General features: G+C 35.4%; 1 protein-coding gene across 6 annotated transcripts in view; it reads left to right on the forward strand.

The window, feature by feature from the left end:
• Positions 1 to 24,295, forward strand: part of JMJD1C (jumonji domain containing 1C) — a gene marked incomplete at its 5' end in the record, with an annotated part of 199,030 nt that overhangs the window by 1,849 nt on the left and 172,886 nt on the right. The gene's annotated exons all lie outside the window — the stretch shown is intronic.

The following is a 24,295-nucleotide window of genomic DNA, read 5'->3' on the forward strand; positions in this document are numbered from 1 at the left end:
CACATAAGATTGAGATTATCCTGAGTTCTTTTAAGTTCCCAGGCTCACTAGATTTAGTAGTATTTTGATTATTTAAGAAATGAGCTCAGAAGCTATTTTCTACTCTTAAGTTAGGTCCTTGTTGTTTATTCATATTAAGAATGTGTTTTATTTTTAGGGATCTCTTTAATAAAAATTTGCATTTGTTCAGAATCTTATTTTGGGCCATTATTCAGCATTATTTGGGGATTAGGAGTGCCACATAAGCACCAGTTTTCTGAAAAACTCTTGTGCAATAAAACTCGAAATCATTTGAATGGCATTCAAATCCCTCCATGAACAGGTCCTGAAATATTTTTATAGCCTTACTTTTTACTGTCTTCCCAACCCCTAATCAGCCTTTTCCCTACCTCTCTTCTCTGAGCCAAGTTGTATTTTCATGCTCAGTGACTTTGTCTGGATTTTTTTTTTTTCCTTTAGTGATTTGCTCCCCACTCTCTGTCACAATCCTTGTTTTTCCAGTGTCCTTTGCCATGATGATGGTTTTGATTTTCCTCAGTGAGAATTATTCATAATTTTTTCTAGGCTCCCATAATTTATTACTTGAATTTATATTTAATACCTGTGTCAGTCTGCTTTATATTATGGCTATGTTTTACTGATGTCCAATTTACTGGATGGTAAAATGTTTGAGGACAGGTAGGATATATTAGATATCTTTGTGTTTTCCCAGTGCCTAGAATAGGGTAATTGCCCAATAAAAGTTTGAATAATGTTAGGTAGTCACTCTCTGAAGTATCACAACTTTACAGAATTTCAGCCATGTACAGTATAAATTTCTTAAAGATGTCTTTCTTGTCTTCTTAATTTGGGGATCATCATGCTGAATATAAATTATTTCAATGCATTGTAATACAGTAATGCCTTCAGGGTTTGCTGAGATACGTAGGACTGCTGGCTGCTCTCTGAAATGTCACTGGGCTGCTGTGTGTTAAATTTCATTTTGTATGCTTATTATATCTTCAGCCTCCTCCACATTCATGTTACTTTATTCTGCTCTCAATCTGGAATAGCCCCCTTCTTCACATCACAATATGCCATGTATTGGAAACCACCTATGCTCAAGTTATGTTGTTGAGTCAGCCTCTATACCCCAAAAAGCCTAGGTGTTTATTCCCTTTTGATATACTGGGAACTGAGGTTTAGATAGCTCACTGCCAGTGACCACATAGCTCATAGGTAACAGAAATGGAACTCTAGTCCATGCTTCCTAGGCGTTCTTTACATTATACTGTGATAGGTGAATTGTTTCTAAAGCAGTGAGTCCAGATGGGGAGTGCCCCCTAGGGGGAAGTTGGGAGACTTTTTTTTTTATTGGAATGAAGGGGGCTAATCACTAACAACCAGGGATGCTCTGCTTTTTTGCAGTGCGTGGGTTATCCTGAACAAAGAATGTCACAATGTCCTACATGGTTTAGGAATATTGCATTTGTGTACAATTCGTAATTATCTGAACGTAGAACATTTTATATATAAACTCATGGTTTTATCTGAAACTGAATTTTCCATTGTTTCCACATGCAACCGATGTGTGAAAGGAAGATTTGTTTTCTTCATAACTTGACCAAGAGTTGTTCACAGTTTTGGAAAATTGCATCACAAACAGCTTTGCATTTGTAGCTGTCATGTGTAGCTACTAATTACATTTCTATGTCTTCTAGTTCAGTTTTGTTTCAGGATTAACATTGAAACACATCTTATTATAAATTATTTTCATGTCCTTGTTCCATCTATATTTTATTTAGGGTATATGGATTTGTTTGAAGTTGTCTGTAGGAATGTTGTTATTAATTTCATTTCAGAGTGACAAAACAAGTTGGAAAATATTTTATGGAAGGGGGACATAAGTCTGATATGGTTGAGTATTGTTCATCTAAACTAAGAGTAACTTCATCTGAGAAGGACCCTCTCATGGAAAGTGCTTAGATTTTAGTAGTGGGTGTTTCTCATCTTTGTGTATTGGGCTGTGCCTTGGATAGTTGAGATCTACTTGTAGGTGACCATTAAATAAGTGTTTCATGGTGTAAGGTAAGGCTCTATAAATAGTGGGACAAAAGGAAATACATTACCTGCTGTCCAGAAGCTTTTAAAGTGTGGTCTCATTTGGTGTACTTGAGATCATTTCCTGTATTCAAGATAGAAAATTGTTTAAATACTAAACTTATTAATATATATACCACTAGTATTCATTTGTTGTGCTATGAAGTGCTTCCTTCCTTATGTTCTGCAAAGACAATTTTCTTTGGATTTTGAGTTGAATCATGGTGGGAGGTAGCATATTTAGGGCAAAATATGTTCTATCAGGAAACCTATTTCTACTACCAATAACATCCTCTTTGGCAAGTCAACCCGTTTCCTGTGAAATGGGATAATAATGTTATGTAGATCAAGTGCAAAGGGTTTTAAAATCTAAGGTAATTAGACTCTATTAAAATAATTGCTTTCTTTTCTACATCTTCACTTAGTGTTCCTGGGGAGTATGTGGAATATGCATCTTCTACATGTTAAAGGAGTTCATTTATTAGGAAAAGAAAAGAAAGTGTGAATGTACCTAGGTGAGCAGGTAGTGAGAGCAGAATTACGGGCACAGAGGTAGTATCTAATCTATGTAATTATTAATGAGTATGCTAATGAGACTAAGTACTAGGTCATCTTCCCATTTTTATTGGAGAGTATTTTGAAGTGCTTGAAAATATTTTTTATTGGAGAAAAGCTAAACTTACCAAATGAGTCTACTTTAATAGTTATTTAGAAAATAGTGTGAGGGAGAGGATCTTGAAGAGAACGACTTAAAAGACAAAACGTGTTCTTTTTCCATCTGCTGCCAGGTGAATATTTCTTCTGTCTTAGCCAGTCAAGCATTATGGTATTACGGTTACAACAGAGGTCACACTTGGCATCTGACATTGAAATCAAATTATAAAGAAATAACATTGAAAATACAATAATTGGATTGCAGTAGAGTAGAAAGATTAGATTCTGAATTAAGTATTTGACTATAGATATTAATAGAAGAAATGTAGTTACCAGCTAACAACGAAGAGAGCAAAATACATCTGTGATGGCTAAATCTATGGAACACACATAGTAAGGAATCAAGCATATTTGAGGTTCTTATAGATTTGAGGTAGTAGCTTTACTTAAAATAAGAGCTTTTTCCTTCAGGGTAAAAATTGGTTTTGTGTTTGATTATATTAAATGGCAGAAATATCTAGTTCAAGACATATTTGAAGCACTCACACTGTCCATTTAAAATAGACTAGATTAGCCCTGGCCGGTGTGGCTCAGTGGTTAGAGTGTCAGCCTGAGCACCAGAGGGTCTCGGGTTCGATTCTTGGTCAAGGGCATGTATCTGGGTTGCTGGTTCGATCCCTGCCCGTTGGGGCATGTGCGGGAGTCAACCAACTGATGTGTGAAAATAATAAAATAAAAAAGACTAGATGAGTTCCCAGATTTAAAATTAAGGTAATACCTTAATTTTACGGTATCTATGATTTCTATGATTTTAGGTATTATTCACGTGCATATGGGGCTACATTGTAATTTGCAGAAAGCTGCAGTATGTTATAACTCCATCATGTTTGGTAAGCAGAACATTAACAATTTTTTATTGATGTTTTGAGTGGTAATTCAAAGCACGTGGAATAAAATTCAAAAGGGTAAACAATGAAAAGTTTGTCTTTTATTGCCTGTTTTCAGCTATCCAGTTCCCTTCAGAGGCTATCTGTGTAACTAGGTTTTTTTTTTTGTTTGTTTGTTTGTTTGTTTTGCCAGAGTTGCTTGGAAACAGATTCAATATATAGACATTTAGTCAAAGATAAAGGTGGAATTTTATATCAGTTGGAACATAATGGACTTACTTAGAAAATATTTGTGACAACCAGCCAGCTATTTAATAAAAACTGAAGAAAAAATAATTCCTGGTGGATAAGAAATGTAAATGTAGTAACTAAAAATGCTGTAAAAGTACAAAAAGAAAACGTAGGTGAAGGTAGTCTTGGTAGAGGAAAGGCCTTTCAAAGCATGCCATAAAATCAGAAACCCAAAAGGCAAATTTCAGACTTGATTACATAAGAATTTAAAATTCATCTCCAGAAATAATATTTCAAGACAAATTACAAACCAGGAAAAATATTTGTAAAACCAAGCAGAGGGTTAATAGTTTTAATATACAAAGAACTCTTAAAAACTATTAATTTAAATTATATCTCAAAACTCAGAATATCTTCTTTCTGTAAGAAGGAGCTTAAGAGTTATCACTTTGTTTTAACTAGTAAAAAGCTGAAAAAACTAAAGAAAGAAATCAACAACACTTCTTAGATCCTTCATAGAAGTGCTGTCAGAGGGTAAACTGCTGCCCTCAAAATTGGAGAGACAGGCAGAGAATCACAACTTACCAGAGCAGAAACCTTTGCAGGAACTAGTGCTAGGATAGGAAAACCTAAACTGTGATTCATGAATCTGGAGGCTCAGTGTAGACAACTCTGAGAGTTAAAAACTGCAAGAGAATCCAACAGGGGGACCCCCCAACACTTTTGTGAGTTTTACCTCAAGGAGCTCTACCTACTCACAGTCAGTGTCAGAGAAAAATCCCCTCGGGCTTTTAGTGGGGGTGGGGGGTAGAGGAACCATTTTGAAATACCCCCAGCATTCTACTTTTCTTAACAAAGTGGGCCCTCGGGAGAAACTATTTTACCACAGCCTAGTTTTCCACCTGGAGGAAGGGAAAAACCCAATTTGCACCCTTCTTGCCAAACATGTAGGGAAAGGGAAATACATAACTCCAGCCTCCTCCAGCTATCCTGTTCCATCAAAGAAATGTGAGGGGTTGGGGACTGAGAAGCATTAGTGAAGTTCATGGTCTAGAGGTACAGGCTCACTGAAAGACTGAGACCTAATCATAGAACTGTAGAATGCCCCTTCCCCCACTTATGACTACATTACTAGAGACCTATTTGTCACAGTGTGTTTCACCCGGTGCATCATGTCTACCTTTCAACAACAGAAAAATTACAAGGCATTCTAAAAGGCAAAAAATAACAGTTTAAAGAGACAGCGATCATTGGAACCAGAGTCAATATGGAAGGAATGTTGGAATTGTCAAACCAAGGATTAATATTTTTAGGGTTTTAATGGAAAAAGTAGGCAACATGCAAAAACAGATGGATATTGTAAGCTGAGAGGTGTAAATTCTAAGAAGGAATACAAAAAGTTAGAGATCAGAAATGAAGAATACCTTTCACGGGCCCATTACTGGACTTGATACAGCTCAGGAAGGAATCTCTGAGCTTAAGAATATGACAACGGAATACTCCAAAACCGAAAAGCAAAGAGGCAAAAACAGACCACAATATCCAGAACTTGGGACAACCACAAAAGACATAGTGTGCATGAAATGTGAATGCCAAAAGGAAAAGAAAGAAAGTAGGAGAAGCAATATTTGAGTCAATAATGACTGAGAATATTCCCAAATTAATATCATATACCAAACCACAGATCTAGAAAGCGTAGAGAACACCAAGCAAGATAAATGTCACAACCCCCCCCCCAAAAAAAAACAAAACTACAGGTAGACATAATGTATTCAAACTTCAGAAAATCAATTAAAAGAAAAAATCTTGAAAGAAGCCAGAGGGGAAACAACAACCTTACTTATAGAGGAGCAAGGATGAGGATTGCCTTAGCCTTTTCCTCAAAAACCATGCAAGCAAAAAGAGAGTAAACTATTTAAAGTACGGAGAGACCAAAACCCACCAACTTCGAATTCTGTACCCTGTGAAATTATACTTCAAAGGTGAAGGAGAAATAAATACTTCTCAAACAAAAATTGATTTTGCTGATTGCATACCAGTGGTATCATTTAACATGTCCCTCTGACCCTGCATTTCCTTCAAATTAGTAGTTAGACTTAGAGGCTTAATCAGATTCAGGTTTGAGTTTTTTGGCAAAACTACCTCATAAGTTGTATTGTGTGTATAGGCACATGATGTCTGTTAGTCATTGATAATCACTGCATAAATCCATTTAGTAGGGGTTGCAAAATGGTGATATTCTTTTTTTGGTAATCATTTCTTCCTTATATTTAATAACTAGAATATTTTAAAATAGAGATATTTCCCCTTGTCAATTATTTGTTACCCTGAGGTAAAGTTTGAATAGGAAAGGAAGCTCAGCTATTTACTTTTATTTATCAATTTTGAAACTAATGAGCTGATTCTTTAGAGTCTGGGTCTCCAAGGATGATAAAATAATTATAGTACTTTTTATGAATTCATAAATTTTAAAATATCTGATGTTTTAGTCTATTAATTTACTTACTGATGTTTTTAAATTGGCTAGTGAAGGGCTCTTCAAGTTGACTCTTACATCCTCTTGACATGACCTTAGTAATCCTTAATTGCTTCCTTGTTTTTTAGTATTATAAGACATCCCAGGATCATCTTGTATATTTCCTGACCCAGACCTGGAATCAACCATTTGCTTGATAAACCTTGGTATTTAGAGGCTACAGTCTCGGTACTATAGGTACTCATTATTAGGTTTCCAGTGAACAGATCTAGAAAATATGTTTTTATTTTATTTATTTATTATTTATTTTTGCATAGGCACTGTGCTTGGCACTTGGGAAAGCAGATGAAAAACATGGTTCTGTCTTTGTTAATAATTAAATCACAGTGTTATAAATACTAAAACATTTGGCTTTAGTATGAAAGTTCATAGGAGGCTGATCTTACATAGAGGGAAAGTGGGCATCAAGGAAGGCTTCCTTAGAATGATATCACTTGACCTCAGCTTTGAGGAATAAAGTGAAGAGAAAGTATTTTTGAGAATTGTCTATTTAGGCTATACATATGGTAAGCCTTTGTCTTTGTACTTATGACCTGACCAGTATAAGCCTCATTTTCCTCATTTATAAATTTATGACACTTACCAACATACATTTTACTTCTCTTCAGGTTTTCTCTGTCAGTAATAATATGGTAATAATACTGCAAGAAATACCACTGTGTGTATACTCTTGTGCATTTGTCCATGTATTTTGATAGGGCAAGATACCTAGAAGGGAAATTGCTGAGTTCAAGAGTATGTGCATTTTAAAGTTTGTTATATATATACTGTCAGATTGCCATTAGAAAAGGTTATAAAAATGTACACCTTTTCTAACAGGGAACTGGTGCCCATTTCTTTACATCCCCAATAATAAAATCTTAAAACTAAATTATTTCATTTATTTGGTATCACATTTTGATTCTTTCGCAGAATATCAAAGGAAGTTAAATATGTTTGCTTCTGAAAAGTGTGGTGTTAATATGACATTTTAAATTTAAGATATTTTCAGCACTTTGGAACCTAGAAACTTATTTTATAATGGAGCTTTGTAGTTCTTTGGTATGGATCCATAATTTTCCATATTTTGAAAAAGAATTCAAAGTCAGGATACCCAGAAATCATATACCCTGCTTTCTACCAGTTACAGGAGGAAAAAACTTCCTGATTTCTCATTTCTTTCACACACTCTCTTTTTTTGAAATGTGACGTGGACGTCTGGATTAGAAAGAAAACATCCCTAAAGTAGTTTGGAAGTCATCTGATTTTACCAGCCTTTTCCACCTTTATATAACTTTTTCACTTCCTTTTGTAGTGGTTGCTTGTGTGGTCTGTGAAAAAGGCTAAACCATAAATTAATTTTATGTGTGAGAGCAGAACATTTATGCTCTCTTCTTTAGGTGCTATTGAACTTATTGTTTTAAAAATCTGTACTTTTAGAATTTAGAAGTTTTGTTTTTGTCTACTTAAAAATAGCCTGTGATTCTTACATAGGTGTCAATCTAGATTTTAATAGTGTCTATTTAAAATTTTCTTCTGTAAATACATAAGTTTACTAGATCACCATATAGAGAGAATTTTCTTGAATTGCAAATGGAGTTGAAAAAAGAAGATAAAGGAAATAAAAAAGAAGGGAGAGAAATAGAAAGAAATCCAGACAATTTTAAATCACCTTTCTTTTTCCCACTTAAACAGAAAGCTAACACTTTTATCTGACACTTCCCTTAAAATGCAGCTGTTACCTAGACTAATATTTTAGTCAGAACCTCACAGTTAAAACAGTGTGAAAACTTTAGTTAATATTGGGGTTATTCAGGCAAAACTGTGGTGGATTATTTGTCTGAATTATTTTCAATTGCTTTGATCCCTCACCACCCCGTATCTCCCAACTCCCATTTTGGCCTTGCCATTTTGAGCTTCGTGTATAAAAGTGTAATTTGTTTTTCTTGTATTTTTAATGACTTTTTGTATTTACTAAATAATTTTTTAAGTGATCTTTTAATTCTTTATTGTAGAAGAAAACTTCCGTTTTTCTGATTAATTTTATCAGACTTTTGCTCATATGGGAAGGAAACTTTTTGTTTGAAGATTCAGCTTGCCTTTCAAAGAAGAGGTGATAATTATGTTATTTAAAAATAAACTCTCTATAAGGGCAAGGAATTTCTGCTAGGTTGGACTTTCTTTTTCTTTTAGTTTAGAATGAATTCTCTTTTGTGGTGACAAATAGCTGTTTCTCAAGTTGGCTGGGAAACTTCCTCTTGGGACTCCCATAGAAGTGTTGTGGCAGCTTTCAGATTCAACTGCTTAGAAAGCGTTCTGAAAGTTTCCTTATTTGTCTGGAAAGAGTCTGGATCCCAAACCTGCTTTTTCCCCTGAGGAGAATTGTAGCTCTAAGCTGATATGGGAACAACCATGAAAGATTCTGTGGTGACAATGTGAAATGGGGTGATACCAAGGCATAAATTTAAATTTTGTACTCCACAGCAAATTTTCAGACACAGTAAAGAAGGGGCTCTTTATGGTACAGATAGGCTTGGGCAGTATTTGTATTCATATCCACCTTCTTAGGAAACCAAGAAAAAGAAGAGGAAAGAAAAGGAAACTCCTCCTCTTCTTGTCCTTTTTTATTTATTTTAAAGAGTCCACAACCTAGCTGACTGCTGTGTGAGAGTCACTATGCAAGAAAAAGGAGGGTCAGGAGTGTAGATGCAAATCTTCTTATTAAAAAGTAAAAATTGTAGGTCTTTGTATAATATTTTAGTGATTACTAATTACCTTATATTAAAATATACAGATAAATATCAAAATACATCATGAAATTACTTGGAATCAGATTAAATGGAGTGGAGAAAAGGGTCAGTAAATAAAAATAATATTGACGGGGAAAAAGGGAAAAGTGGTGATGAAAAAGAGGAGCTGTAATTGTGAAGCAAAATAAGAAAGGTAAAAGAAACGATGGAAGTAGAGTAGCTAAGAAAAAGAACGGATCCAGCTTTCTCCATCTAATGAGTAAATTCTTCTTTGCCAGTTTATGGGCTGCCCTGTAGAGAGACCCACACACTAAGTTGCGTGACCATAGGGCGAGGTAATTTAATAACTCAGTGTCTCAGTTTTCTTATTTCTAGGGTTGATAAATTAGTACTTTATCTGTAAATCCTTCAGTATGAATGCCTTGCAGATTATATGTGCTCAGTAAATGTTAGCTGTTATTATTATCATCACTATTGTTATTAATATCTTCTTTATTAATGAATTCAATAAAAATGTTTATTGAACTACTGTATTGGAAGTTGATAAATAAGGCAAGCCCTCTGTCTTTATGAAGCTTCTATTCTTGTTAATGAGACAAATATAAGTTGTAAATAGTTATAGATTGTGCTAAGTGCTAAAAAGGAAATAGAGAGGTGAGGAAGGAAGAATAACTGGGGAAGTCACTTTGGGTGAGGGTGGTCAAGAAGGCCTTTCTGAAGGGGTGATTTAGCTGAGGCCTAAAGATTGAGAATGAGAAAGTGTATTCCTACAAAGGGCACAGCATGTTCAAGGCTCAGAGGTTGGAGGCAGCTCTGCACATTTGAGGACTAAAACATGGAAAAGTGCCCTTGGACCATAGAAAGCAGAGAAGAATGGTCTGATAATGGCCCATGGCCTCCTCTCTGCTTTCTTTATCAAGCTCCCATGGTTCATGCATCTTGCCTGATACACTATTAGTGCTGCCTCAGGCTCTGAGGGAAGATCAGACCTGTGGCCACGCTGGGAGGAATGTTAAAAGACCTCCATTGCTATCCCTTTCAGGTTCGTCAGGAAGCCAAGTATTTATTAAAAACTTAAAAATTTCAGTTCTGAACTTTCTTAAATTCAACAAGTATTATTGATTATTCCAGAGAAGACATTATTTGGCTTTAGTTTCTTTTAGTTTAATCTTTGTTCATTTTGGTTGTATTGTTCATGGTTTCTCAGAATCATAGTGCTAAGCTTATAGTTTTTTTTAACTTTAAAATTTTGTGAAAAGAAGGTATGAAGAGGATTTCTTTTTTAATTTTAGAGAGAGGAAGGGGAGAAGAGAGAAGGATGAGAGAGAGAGAGAGATTGAGGGAGGAAAGAGAGAAAAACATTAATCGGTTGCTTGTCATACTTGCCCAGACCCAAGATTGAATCTGCAACCTAGGTATGTGTCCTGACCGGGAATCCAGCCCGCAACCTTTTGGTGTACGGGGCAATGCTACGCTCTAACCATCTGAGCCACCCGGCCAGGCACATAATCTTTATATTTGCCAGTTTTAAGGGATGAAATTGCTTCAGGTGAATGTATCTGTATTGTTGATTGTCTTAATCAGGTTAATTGAGGTATAATTCACAAACAGTAAAAGTCATTATTCTCTGTGTATAGTTTTGTGAGTTTTGATAAGCACATATATTTGCGTAACCACCATTACAATCAAGATGTAAATATTATCTTGTGCCCATTGGTAGTCAAGCCCTTCCCCTACACTCCATACCTTGACAATCACTGACCTATTTTATGTCCCTGTAGTTTTGCATTTTCCAGAATGTCATTATAAATGGAACCGTACACTTTGTAGCCTCTTTGGTTTGCTTGCTTTCTCTTTTTCTCAAAATACATTTGAGGCTGTGCAGCAGAGGAATAGCATTCCTGTGACATAAGAAATAACTATTTAGTCCTCACCCCTACTTCTGGCTCAGAGCTCCTAAAAACTTTGTAATTGCCTGAAAGGAGCATTTTTTGTTATTCGTAACAAACCTTTTTCAGCCATACTTGAGTTTATGCTAAGGAGGTGACTCTTGGTGGGCCCATAGATAGCTTCAGGATGGGGACTGGTTGCCAGAGGAACCAACCTATGTGATTGGAGGGTTGGGACTTTTAGCCCCACCCCTGGACCTCCAAGGAGGGGAGAAGGGCTGGAGATTGAGTTGTTACCAATGGCCAATGATTTACTCAGTCATTCCCATGTAATAGAACTTACATTAAGTTCTATTGGAGAGCTTCAGAGTTCGTGAACGCATCCACTTCATGGGAGGGTGACACACTTCAACTATGTGGATACAGAAGCCCCTGTGACTTGACTCATCTGGACCTTGCCCTATGTACCTTTTCATCTAGCTGTTCATTTGTGCCCTTTATAACAAGCTGATAATAGTAAATAAGGGTTCTTTGGAGTCTTTTTTTTTTTTTAGCCATTCTAGCAAATTATTGAACCTGAAAGGAGATGGGACTTATGGGAACCCCCCTGACCTTGTAGCAAAGTCAGAAGTATGGTAACATGTGACCAGCATCTGAAGTGGGGGCAGTTTTGTAGGACTGATCCCAGAAACCTGAGCTGTCTGATGCTGACTGTGTAGTAGTGTCAGAATTAAAATGAGTTGTAGGAGCCCCAGTTGGTTTCTGGAGAGTTAGATAATTAGTTGGTGTGAGGGAAAAAGTTCACACATTCGGTGTCAGAGTGGTTTTTTTGAGAATGGGCAACTCAGTTGCCTAAGGTTTGGCCCTTGCACAGTTCCTGGGAGGTAACCTCTAATCCCTTGGAATACCCTGCCTGACAGGAGGATTTTGTTTACTTGGGGGCCTTTGGCCCCCCCCAGGTTGCCTATACTGACAGTGTAGCTGTCAGTGTGGTCATGAGTCATGTGATATCACCTTGACCTGTGGAGGATCTGGAGACTAAGGTCAGCCCTACCTACATTTCAGACCTGGGATAAAAATACTGGATACCAGCCCTCTGGTGAGCTTCCCTGGTAGTCAGTACTCCATGCATGTTGTCACATGTTCTTGCTAGGAGAAATATGTCTGCACAATTCCACTGGGAGAAGACAACTGGAAGCTTGGTGTCTCCTGGATCCTACCCTATGCCTCTCTTTCCTTTATTGATATTAATCTGTATTCTTTTGCTATAATACACTGTGACCATGAGTAAAATGGGTCTTTTGAGTTTTGTGAGTTCTAGTGAATCATTGAAACTGAGGGTGGCCTTGGGGACCCCTGAACTTCAGAGGTTCATCCATATTGTCGTATACATCAATACTCAGTTCTTTTTTCTGTTGAGTAGCATTGCAAAATTTGTTCATTTACCAGTTGAGCTGGTTGTTTCCAGCTTTTGGCAATTACAAGTAAAACTGCTATAAACATTTAAGTACTGGTTTTTGTATGCACATAGATTTTTATTTCACTGAAGTGGGATTGCGGGGTTATATGAAAACTGTTTAACTTAATTAGAAACTTCTAAACTGTTTTTTTCAAAGTTGATGTATCATTTTGTACTCCTCTAGCTACCACTGCCTGAGAGCTCCTCATCCTCCTCAGTATTTGGTATTGCCAGTTTTATTTTTCTTTTAATTTCAGCCATCGTGATATAGGTGTGTAATACTATCTCATTGTAGCTTTACCTTCCATTTCCGTAGAACTAATGATTTTGAGTGTATTTTCATGTGCTCATTTGACATTCAAAAACATCTGATGTATCTGTTCAGAACAATATTTTTTTGTTACCGAGTTTTGAGAGTCCTTTAAATATTCTGGATACCAGTTCTTTATGAGATATGTATTTTGCAAATATTTTCTCCCAGTCTATGACCTTTGGAGAGGAGTTTTTAATTTCAATAATGTTTAATTTTTAATGTTATGAATTTTATGGGTTTTAAGAAATCTTTGCTTAACCCAGTGACATGAACATTTTCTGTTTTCTTCAAAAAAGTTTTTTCGTTTATATTTTAAATTTAGGTTCGTCATCCATTTTGAGTTAATTTTAATAGTACGTGGTGTGAGATGGGTCAAGGTTTATTTTAATTTTTTGGCATGTGGATGTCTAATTGTTCTAGCACTGTTTGTTGAAGAGACTATCTTTTCTCCATTGAATTGCATTTTTACCTTTGTCAAAAATCAATTGACCGTATATAAATATACATATGCATATGTGTGTGTATGTATATATATATACACATATATATGGGTCTATTTCTGGGCACTCCATTTTGTTCTATTCATCTATTGACTCTTTTGCTAATGTCATGCTGAATTGATTAATGTAACTTTAAAGTATAGTCCTGAGGTAAGATAATATGAGTCTTCAATTTGTTTCTGTACAAAATTGTTTTGGCTATTCCACTTCCTCTGCCTGACCTTATTGATTGTAGAATCAGCTCATCGATGTCAACATAAAAAATTTTGCTGGTATTTTGATTGAGATTACTTTGAACTTATAGGTCAGTTTGGAGAGAATTGAGTCTTCTAATACATATATATGGTATATCTCTCCACTTATTTAGGTCTTTGTTTACTCATCACTACTTCGTAGTTTTCGGCATAGAGATCTTGAACATATTTTATTACATTTGTATTTTTATGATTTTTTTGTGCTGTTGTAAATGGCACTGTTTATTTTTTTAAAACATATCAAAACATTAACCAACATTACAATAGTGCTGAATATACCAAACCTAGAGAATCTTCTTGTTATAACAATCTATACATTTTCAGATTTACAGAAGTTCCTTAAACAGTGCTTCTAAAACCACAGTGGTTAACAGGCTCTTCCCTCCTTCCATCCTTACCTACTTCCTCCCTCCCTCCCTTACTTCCTTGTAAATAGTACTATTTAAATTTGGATTTTGAATCTTTTGTTTCTAGTGTACAGAGATATAATTGATTTTTGCATATTGGTCTTGCGTCCTGCAACCTTGATAAATAAACTCAGTTATTAGTTCTAGGAGCTTTTTTGGATTCTTTGTGATTTCCTACGGAGGCAATCATGCCATTAGCAAATAGAGGCAGGTTTATTCCTTTTCAATCTGTATGCCTTTTATTTATTTCTTTTTTCTTATTGCACTAACTAGGAATTATAGTATGTTGTAACAGGAGTTGTGACAGCTGATCTCCTTGTTCTGAATCTTTAGGGAAAACATTGCTTTTTATTATTAAATATGATGTAGCAGTTAATATTTAGTAGATTGTATAGTGCCCTTCTATTCCTGATGTGCTGGGAATTTTATTAAGAATAGATGAATAGCCCTGGCTGGTTTGGCTCAATGGTTAGAGCATCAGCCTGCAGACTGAAGGGTCAAGGGTTTGATTCCCAGTTAAGGGCAGGTACCTGGGTTGCAGGTTCGATCCCCAGCTCCTGTATGAGTGTCACTATGCAAGAAAAAGAAGGGTCAAGATTGTAGATGCAGATCTTCTTATTAAAAAGTAAAAATTATAGGTGTTTATATAATATTTTAGTGAGTACTAATTACCTTATATTAAAATATTACAAATAAATGTCAAAATACATCATCTTTGTCAAAGATGATGAGCTCCTCAAAGGCTTTTTGAATTTTGTTATTGTATACCTCATATTTTGCATTTCAGATTGACTCATTTAGCATTTTTGTTCTACCCTTGTAGTTTCTATATGTGATATTTGCCATCTGATCATGAGTTTTGTTTACCTGTTCGATTTGATGCTTCATCAGTATTTATAATTATTTTTAATTTCTTGGCAGATAGTTTCAACATTTGAGTTATCTCTTAAGTCTGCTTCTGTTGATTATTTTGTCTCCTGAAAGTGAATTGTTTGCTTTTGAAATTTTGTGTGGCTTATAGTTTTTTTTTTTTGGAGAAGGTGGTTGTTATCAAATAACCTTATTTGAAGGAATGGTACAAATGCAATTGAATTAAGGAGATGTTTTCATACAACTTACAGAGAAGGTAATAGTAACCCCACATGTATGCATTGCCTTAGTCACCAGGGAAGTCACCCCCATTTTTGATTGAATGCCAGCCATCAATCGCAGGATAGTAGAAACTGAAATATTTAGTATTTATGCCAAGAAATAGGTATGACTCTTGTTTTGCTAAGCCGTTAGTTTGGGGAGTTGAATCAGCCTTGCCTGGGGTTGATCAGGGTTTATGTCTTTTTGTTGCTCTGGTTATCTTCATTCCATCGTTAACTTTAAATACTTCTGTCATCACGTTGTACTTAAGGTGGGTGTAGATTTACTGGAAAGTTTTAACTCAGTGTTTTTACTCCACCTATATCTTTAGGCCTTATTTGCACATCTGTACTTTAGAGAGGCTCTCTCTGTACTCCTTTGTTCCTTCTCTATTAGTAGAGTGCTGTTACTTATTACTGGGAGCTGGTTTGCCTTTCAGTGGTGGGCATGGGGCAAAAGTATCTTTTGTCCTAGACCAGCTTTACTCTTAGGCAGGCCCTGTTTAACCTCTCCCCCAGTAGCAGTAGACCTTTATTGTTTGGGGTTAGGATGATTTCCTATCCCTTCCTCAGGGGTAGATATTATCATCTAATTTTAAAGGAATTATAAAAAATTGAATTATATGACTACTAGAAGAAAATACAGAATACCTACATATTAACTAAGCATGACTTAAGGTTAAAACATAAAGATATTAGCATATTGACTGTATAAAATTTTAAAACTTGTGAATATAAAAAACAAATTGCACCTGGTCTGTGTGGCTCAGTGGTTGAGCGTCGACCCATGAACCATGAGGTCGCAATTCCATTGCTGGTCAGGGCACATTTCTGGGTTGCAGGCTCGATTCCCAATAGGGGGCATGCAGAAGGCAGTGGATCCATGATTCTCATCATTGATGTTTCCATCTCTTTTTCCCTCTCTCTGAAATCAATGAAAAACATATTTAAAAACAAAAACAAAAATTGCAAGTAGGGGAAAGAAGCACCCATGTAAATTTAGATATAAAAGCAAATGAAACAGTTGATTTTAAGGTAATTTTGTAATTCAGATAGTTTAAAAAAAGGATTTTTAGCCACTGTAAACACAGAAGAATATAAAGGCATGCAAGATAAAAGTTTCAAATGCAAAGGGTATTTTGTAATGCCTAGTATCTCAAAAATTCCTCCATTTGAAGTTAGCTCTGATAGATTATTTTAATATGCTAGTTCTAAGAACAAATTTGGAGAGCAGGGCAAAGAAGCCATTCTGCAATGGTGTTTAATTGGGAAGTCATTTGGTTTGTATTATTCATATGTATGTATTAATGATTAATATGTTTATGTTCCATGAGACCTCTGAGATAATCCTTTAACATTTTCCAGGTTTGAACCCACCATGTGATAAGAGAGTATGTTTTAGTACTTTCTGAATTATTAGGAAGCCTTAGCAAACCTTTAGAAACTTTAAGGATTATATCAGCTTCTACATTTTATATATTTCTCCTAGAGAATCAAACTGGTTTGCCCAAAGTTTGCAGTAGTTAGTGGTAGAAGTAACCTAGACTTCCTGGATTCCTGCTTTTTCATTACACTACATTATGTGATTGCTAATTTCTACTTTGTTAATTCATTTATAAATGGCTCAGTGCAATGGAGATTGACCAGTTGTAACATAAGTGTTTGTGTTTGCATATTTTGTAAAAAGAGAAGTTAGCCTTCTTACAAAATGGCCTTCTTGGCCATTTAATCTTAGATACGATCAAAATGTGCCCTGGAGTAGCGGAATGTTTTGGAGATGTTGATTTGAATTTTATGCTTGTAGTTGAAGTCTTTTTTTTTATGTCTGGTTTTCATATGTGTCAGTTGTGATTTTTAAAGGAAAAATACTGAGCTTCTGTGAAAACAAGCCTTGGAGTTGGAGCACTATTATATATGCTCTCTTTAATTGAGTAAATGAATTATCTGTGGTAGTGAAGCACGTGTGGAGCCAAAAGACAGTGCTTTCCTTTTTTATGGAGGAGCTTATTTTTAATACACATTTATGTTTTGTTGTGTGTTATAAATCTTATTATATTTAATCATGTGGCTTTTTCTAGAATTTACCAAAGAAACGAATGACTAGATTCCCCATATTTCACTGCTAGGTCTTATTTTGTTTTAGTTTTGTTTCGTTGAAGCCAGATGCCATTAATTTGAGAAATGTGCCTCAGAAACTGTGTGTTCTTGGTTGTAAAGTTCCTTGCGTAGAATCCAGCTTCATCTGTGGGGAAGAACTTCAGTGGAGTATAGTTAGCATGCTGAGATTTTTGTTTATATTATGTATCTCTTTTTTCATGTTTTCACCAAGTTCCTCGACCTTACCATCTAGTGCCTTGTTCTCATTAATTTCCTTGAGCATCTTTATAATAAAAATATGGAACGCTTCACAAATTTGTGTGTCATCCTTGCACAGGGGCCATGCTAATCTTCTCTATCGTTCCAATTTTAGTATATGTGCTGCCGAAGCGAGTACGAGATTTTTGAATCAGTACATACAAGTTTTTAGCTTAGATTTTACTTTGACGTTTGCTCATATGTAGCTTTAAATACAAATATAGAAGCTCTTTTTCTTAACTTTCATGGATATGAACAGAATTTACTTTAGGACTTAGAGCTCTGCCAGAACACATGGCAGTATTGAAAGTTAGTGAGACTAACAGGAACATAATCCTTTAGGAGCCTAACTTGTTCATAAGTCAAGGAGCTAATGTAACAGTTGAAGATACAAAGTGCAAACTGCCATCTAGAATATTTTAATGGTAGTTAATAGTTGAAGCATTTATGAGAGGGATGATGAACAAACAAAAAGTACTGTGGGGACATCCTGGGAAGACCCTTCCTGAGTGTTCAATGGCAACTTTCCATTTATTTGTTTCTTGTAGCTCCTCCCTCAACAGTTTAGGAACTATCCAATGTTATGTGCATTCTTCTAATATTTAAAATTTTTTATTATTAAAAAATTGCATTTGTAGTCTCTTTTTTAAAAAAAATATATCTTTATTGATTTCAGAGAGAAGGAAGGAGAGGGAGAAAGAGATAGAAACATCAATGATGAGAGAGTCATTGATCTGCTGCCTCCTGCACGCCCCCGACTGGGAATCAAACCCCGATCACCTGGAACCTAGGTCAATGCTCAACCGCTGAGCCACGCCCGGCTGTGCTGTAGTCTCATTTTTAATAGAAAATTTTGAAAAGAAGTGATAGCCAGAATTTAATTTGGAAACTAGGTAACAGATGTGGAGAGTGTACAATTGAAAGTCCCGGTAGAGATTGCTTCTTTTCTCTTCCTTCCTTTCTTTCTCCTTTCCGTCTTTATCTCTCTTGCTCATTTCACATCGCATCAAGAAGTCAGAAAGTTATGTTTGTATGTTGGCTCAAATACATTATTTGAGACAGTTCTTTTTAGAATACTAAGAATAGACTGGTGTTTTGGATATATACTCATAGGATCATTTTTGGGTTTGCATTAAATTGGTAGTTTGGTAACTAAATGAATGTTTTTCTTGTGAATTGTAACTCTATGTGTTCTTTAGAAATTATTCTCAGGAACAACCTTGCTTTCTGTAAGGCTCGTTTGTTTTTTAAAAAATATGTTTTTATTGATTTCAGAGAGAGGAAGGGAGAGAGAGAGAGAAACATCGATTGCTGTCTCCTGCACTCCCCCAACTAGGAATTGAGCGCCCCACCCAGGTATGTGACCAGAAATTGAACTGGGGACCTCCTGGTGCATGGGACTCTCAACAATCTGAGCCATACCAGATGGGCAAAGCTCAAGTTATCTGAAGGCTTTACATTGTGCCTTCATGAGGAAATGAGATAATGTATATAAGACATTATTTTGAATGCAGTGAATAACCCTGTGGGAAGAACATGAACTCTATTTAGGACTCTTGATTTAGAGATTCTAAATTCCTCTTAGTTGGGTTAGAGGTAGAAAAAGGTACATTTTGCTATATTTTATTAATTCAATTACATTTATTGAGTCTATGTTCTTTACAAAGCTTAGTAGATACTGGGAATATAGTTACGAACAGGATTACATTTTCCTTGCTTTTATGGAGCTTATATTCTATCAAGAGAGACAAATATAAAACAATTACACAATAAGTGGTATAAATACAATTGTGATAAGACAAATAGGAAATGGTTTGAAAATCCATAATTGGAGATTTGACCTAGTATGGGAATCAGAGGAAGTGACATTTGAGGTAGTTTATTGTTATCATAAATGTGATTGTGCAATTCAGTTGAAATAAATTAGGGAAATATCCAAATAAAATTATTTAAGGTTTAAAAATAAACATGGTAACAATTTTTAAAAAAATTTATCTTTATTGAAAGTATTACAGGTGTCCCATTTCCCCCCCCATTTGACCCCCTCCACTTCACTCCCACCCCCTACCCAGGCCTTCACCCCGTTATTGACTATGTCCATGGGTTATGCATATATGCATATAATTTTGGTTAATCTCTTCCCACCCTCCACCCCCCTTCCCTCTTTCCTCTGAAATATGATCGTCTGTGGCCTACATCAGTGTCTCTGGATCTATTTAGTTCGTCAGATTGTTTTGTTCATTAGCTTCTTCTTAAAGAAGACCCTTCAACATTTCCTGTAGTGCTGGTCTGGTGGTGGTGAACTCCTTTAGCTTGTTCTTATCTGTGAAGCTCTTTATCTGACTTTTAGTTCTAAATGATAGCTTTGGTGGGTAGAGCAACCTTGGTTGTAGTTCCATGTTTTTCATCACTTTAAATATTTCTTGCCACTCCCTTCTGGCCTGCAAAGTTTCTGTTGAGAAATCAGCTGACAGTCGTATGGGTGCTCCCTTGTAGGTAACTAATTGCTTTTTCTCTTGCTGCTTTTAAGATTCTCTCTTTGTCTTTAACCTTTGGCATTTTAATTATTATGTGTCTTGCTGTGGGGGCCTCTTTGGGTTCCTCTTGTTTGGGACTCTGTGTGCTTCCTGGATTTGTAAGTCTATTTCTCTCCCCAGGTAGGGGAATTTTTCTGTAATTATTTTTTGAAATAGGTTTTCAATTCCTTGGTCTGTTTCTTCCCCTTCTGGCACCCCAATAATACGAATGTTGGGCCTCTTGAAGTTGTCCCAGAGGCTCCTTATACTATCTTCATCTTTCTGGATTCTTTTTTCTTTTTGCTCTTCTGGTTGGGTGTTTTTTCTTTCCTCATGTTCCAAATGGCTGATTTGATTCTCAGTGTCCTCTACTCTACTGTTGATTCCCTGTAAATTATTCATTTCAGTTCGTGTAGCCTTCATTTCAAATTGGTACTTTATTATGTCCTCAATTTTCTGTTATTTTCATAATACTCTTACTAGTATGGTTGAGCATCCTTATAAACAAAATTCTGAACTCTGTATCTGTTAGCTTGCTTGGATCTATTTCATTTAGTTCCTCTTCTAGAGATTTCTTCTGTTCTTTTCTTTGTAACATGTTTCTTTGCCTCCGCATTTTGGCTACTTCCTGGTGTTTGTTTCTATGTATTAGTAGAGCTGCTTGCTATGTCTCCTGGAATTTGTAGAGTGGCTTTGTGTAGTAGGTGTCCTGTAGGGTGCAGTGGCTCAGCCTCCACAGTCACCTGAGCTGGGCCTTCTAGGTGCTCCCCTGTGTGGGCTGTGTGCACTGTCCTTTTGTAGTTGAGCCTTGGTTGCTGTTGGCATCATTGGGAGTAATTGACCCCCAGGCCAACTGGCTGTGAGGACCACCTGCAACTACAGCCAAAGAGCTGTTGTGCTGGAGACACCCTGGTCTTGATGCTTTTTCAGTTCCCTGGTTGTAGGACTTCTGTTCAGCCAGATTTCAGAAAGTTCTGAGTGATGATGGTTCTGTATTTTAGTTGTAATTTTGATGTGGTTGTGGGAGGCAGCGGGTACACCTGTTACCTACACTACCATATTGTTTCCTCCAACATGGTAATAATTTTATTTCTATTCTATTCTTGGTCTTCCACTTGCATAATTCATTTGAAATTCTTGGATTTGTTCATTTTAAAACTGGTTTCCGCAGTACGTAAATGTACCCGTATATATTATCTAAGTAAAACCTCATAGCCCAATCCAGTCTTTACATTGGATAATTAATAAAAATCTTCAAGTTATAATAGATTTGAAAATTACTTGTTAAAATGCACTAAACTTATCTTGTGTGTTATTCTATTGATACATCCTTAAATAAACAAATGAAGGCATTTGTATTGTCTGTCTTTCCAAATAGACTTCTCAAGGATAGAGGCCGTATATCCAGAAGCTTGCAGGATGTGAGACACATAGTAAATGCTAAATAAACAAATCAATTTTGAATAATTTGTGTTAATAAGGGGTAAGAAACTAGGTAACTGACCTTCATGTTTCCTCTTAATGACTTTTTAGCATAATGCCAAGGGCCTTTGAAATCATAAGGTCAAGGTTTGAATCCCAGTTCCTTAATGTCTATTCTTAGCATGAAACTAAACTTTTCTAAGCTTCATGTTCTTCATCTTTAAAATAAAGTGAGATTACATGTATGAAGCAGTTAGCATAGTGTCTGATACATAATAAATGTTCATAAATGGTGGCTAGTATTATAAGATACATGCACTAAACTTTTTAAATCTATGTGTTTTATCTGTGATGTTTAAAACAGACACCTATAGTGACACAAAATACTGGTATATATGAGAGTAGATTATTGGCCCTTCTTATAATTACACAAAGTCAAAAAGCGACTACTTTATAATCGGTAGGCTGTTTGCTAAACTTCGTGAATTACTAAGTATTGATAATTAAATGGATAATTATGGCTCTTATCATTGCAATAATATGTTTTTTGTTTATAAGTCAGGTTTTTAAAAAATAAACCAAATAGTTCTTTATGATAAATTTTTGTGAATTTAAAAATAATGATTCCACAATGTATCTTTTATATAGATTGTAAGATATTTGCTTGAATTGATGTGTGTATGTATATTTAATATACATATTTGCATGTGAGGATGGAAGGAATAGATCTAGTCTATATTTCTAATTTTTCAGCTTCTATAAGTAAACTTTGTCATTTTAAATACTCCTGTGTCACTTTCTTTGCCTACATAGCTAAAAATACAATATCTCTTTTCTTTATATTGACTACTATTATTTTCTGAGTATCTTAAAGCAAGCACAGGATATAAGAGAACCAATGGAACAAACAAATATTCTAAGATTTCAAATCTGACTTTAAAATTTATTTTAATTCCATGTTGTTATAGTTATGATTTGCTGTCAAAAATAAAATAATATAGATACTCCCTAAAACAAAGCAAAAAAATGCTAGCAAACAAAAACCTTTTAAGGCCTTTATAGTCTACATTTTAAAAAATTCATTTCAAGTTTCTGCAATAGCAAGATATCCATAAATTTGTGATTTCTTTTTTTCTTGTATACTCTAGGCTCTGGCTATTGTCAAAGGATTCATAAAATACTATTTGGAATATAGTACTAAGAATATAAGACATTTGATTGTTGTGAGGATATATGGCCTTATACAAACTTTGTTTTTGCACTTGAAATATTTTGATTGATTTAGTGGATTTACATGCTTTTCAAAGCATTTAAAAGGACAGCTTTCAACATGTAGTCAGGGTTGCAATACACTGTGCAGATGATGTTTTGTTGAGTTGTACACTTAAAACCTTTATGGTTATTTAAACCAATGTTACCCCAATAAATTCAATAAAAAACTCAAAAACATGTAGTGAGGGTTCCTAGGGGTCCATTTAGAGGAGTTTGCCTATAAAATTGAAATCAACTGGAAGTTTTATGTAAGGTAACCTGACAACATACACTCCAAAAATATAATTTAGTGACAGGGATTTATGTAATAATAGTGTTATTCGAATCTCTTTTCTCAAACTATGTTTCTCACTTGCTCCTATAATATCACTGAGATTAGGAAGCAGGCAATTTCCATTGTAATAGTTGTGTCATGCCCAAGATCACAAAAGCAAGTCATTGTTAATTTGGTGTTTGAGTATAGATCTTCTTACTCTGTCTTTTCTCTTTCCATATGTTCAGTTATTTTCACCAGGTTATTTTACTGGCTCCTTAATCCATGTTGAGAGTTTAGAAATGTAAGCCTGCAGTTTTCAAGATGATTTACTAAGTATTATACACTAGATACTAAAAGAATGGACCTGGAAATAAAATTGCACACATAAAATTAAAATTTTCTCTTAAGGTGCCAATGTGCATTGTGGAAATGGGTTTTATTTGTTGATATATTACAGTTCTATCTAGATTAACAAAAATAAGACCATTATGATTAAAATCTATCTCCTTGTAATTTTGGTTTCTAACCTATTAACAGTGGCTATGTTTTTTCCACTTCAAACAGCTCAGCTTGGGTTTTCTAAGAAAGCAGATAAAAGCCTTATATTTATTTTAAACATTTAGATTATTAGTGTAAATTCCTGTAGAAAGGCAACTTTTCTCCCCCCCCCCCCTTTTTTGAAGTAGAAGTTTAGGAAAATCTTTAAGAAACCAAAATATAGAATTAAGTTTTTATTGGGCTAGATTTTTGTAATTGATTATAATCATTTATTGGCCCTGAAAAAAAACAAGACTGGGTTTTTAAAAACTACCCTTTAAAAACATTGTAAAGCATGTCTGAAATGAAATTCTCTACTGTTTGATTTACAAGGATTGCAGGGTTGGATCAAAGGAGGAGTAATTGTTCCAAGTTTGAGATCTGTATGTGTGTGGGTTACAAAGTCTTGTTGTGATTGGACAGGAAGTAAACATAATTTATTTTTCTGAGCTGTGATTGGTCAAAATCCTTTTTTTCCACGGTATTTTCTAATAACTGAATCCGGGCCCTCTCCCTGTTTTTATCATCTGACCAGTGAGTTTGAGGTATGTACTAGTACTGTACAAAAGTACTCAAATTGGCGCAGAGATAGTTTGTGAATTTTAAGAATATTGACGAAAGTCCTCAACGAGGCATTTGGCATTCTTACAACAAAGCAGTATCGAGGTGTAAATCTCTGGAGAGCTCACACATAACTAGTATTGCCACAAATGGGAAGGATAAGATGACAGTGGATGACAGTGTTTTCTTCATTTAAAGTCGTGGACTGTTCTGCAGTGACTTGAGTTCTGTGGGCTTAGTTTTCAGTCGAAAGTGTTGCTCTGCTTTGCTGCTGGGACTAGAGGACTCAATTGAGGGAAAATTGGGCT

This window comes from Miniopterus schreibersii (assembly GCF_964146895.1).
Source record: "Miniopterus schreibersii genome assembly, chromosome: 14".
Lineage (NCBI taxonomy): Eukaryota > Metazoa > Chordata > Mammalia > Chiroptera > Miniopteridae > Miniopterus > Miniopterus schreibersii.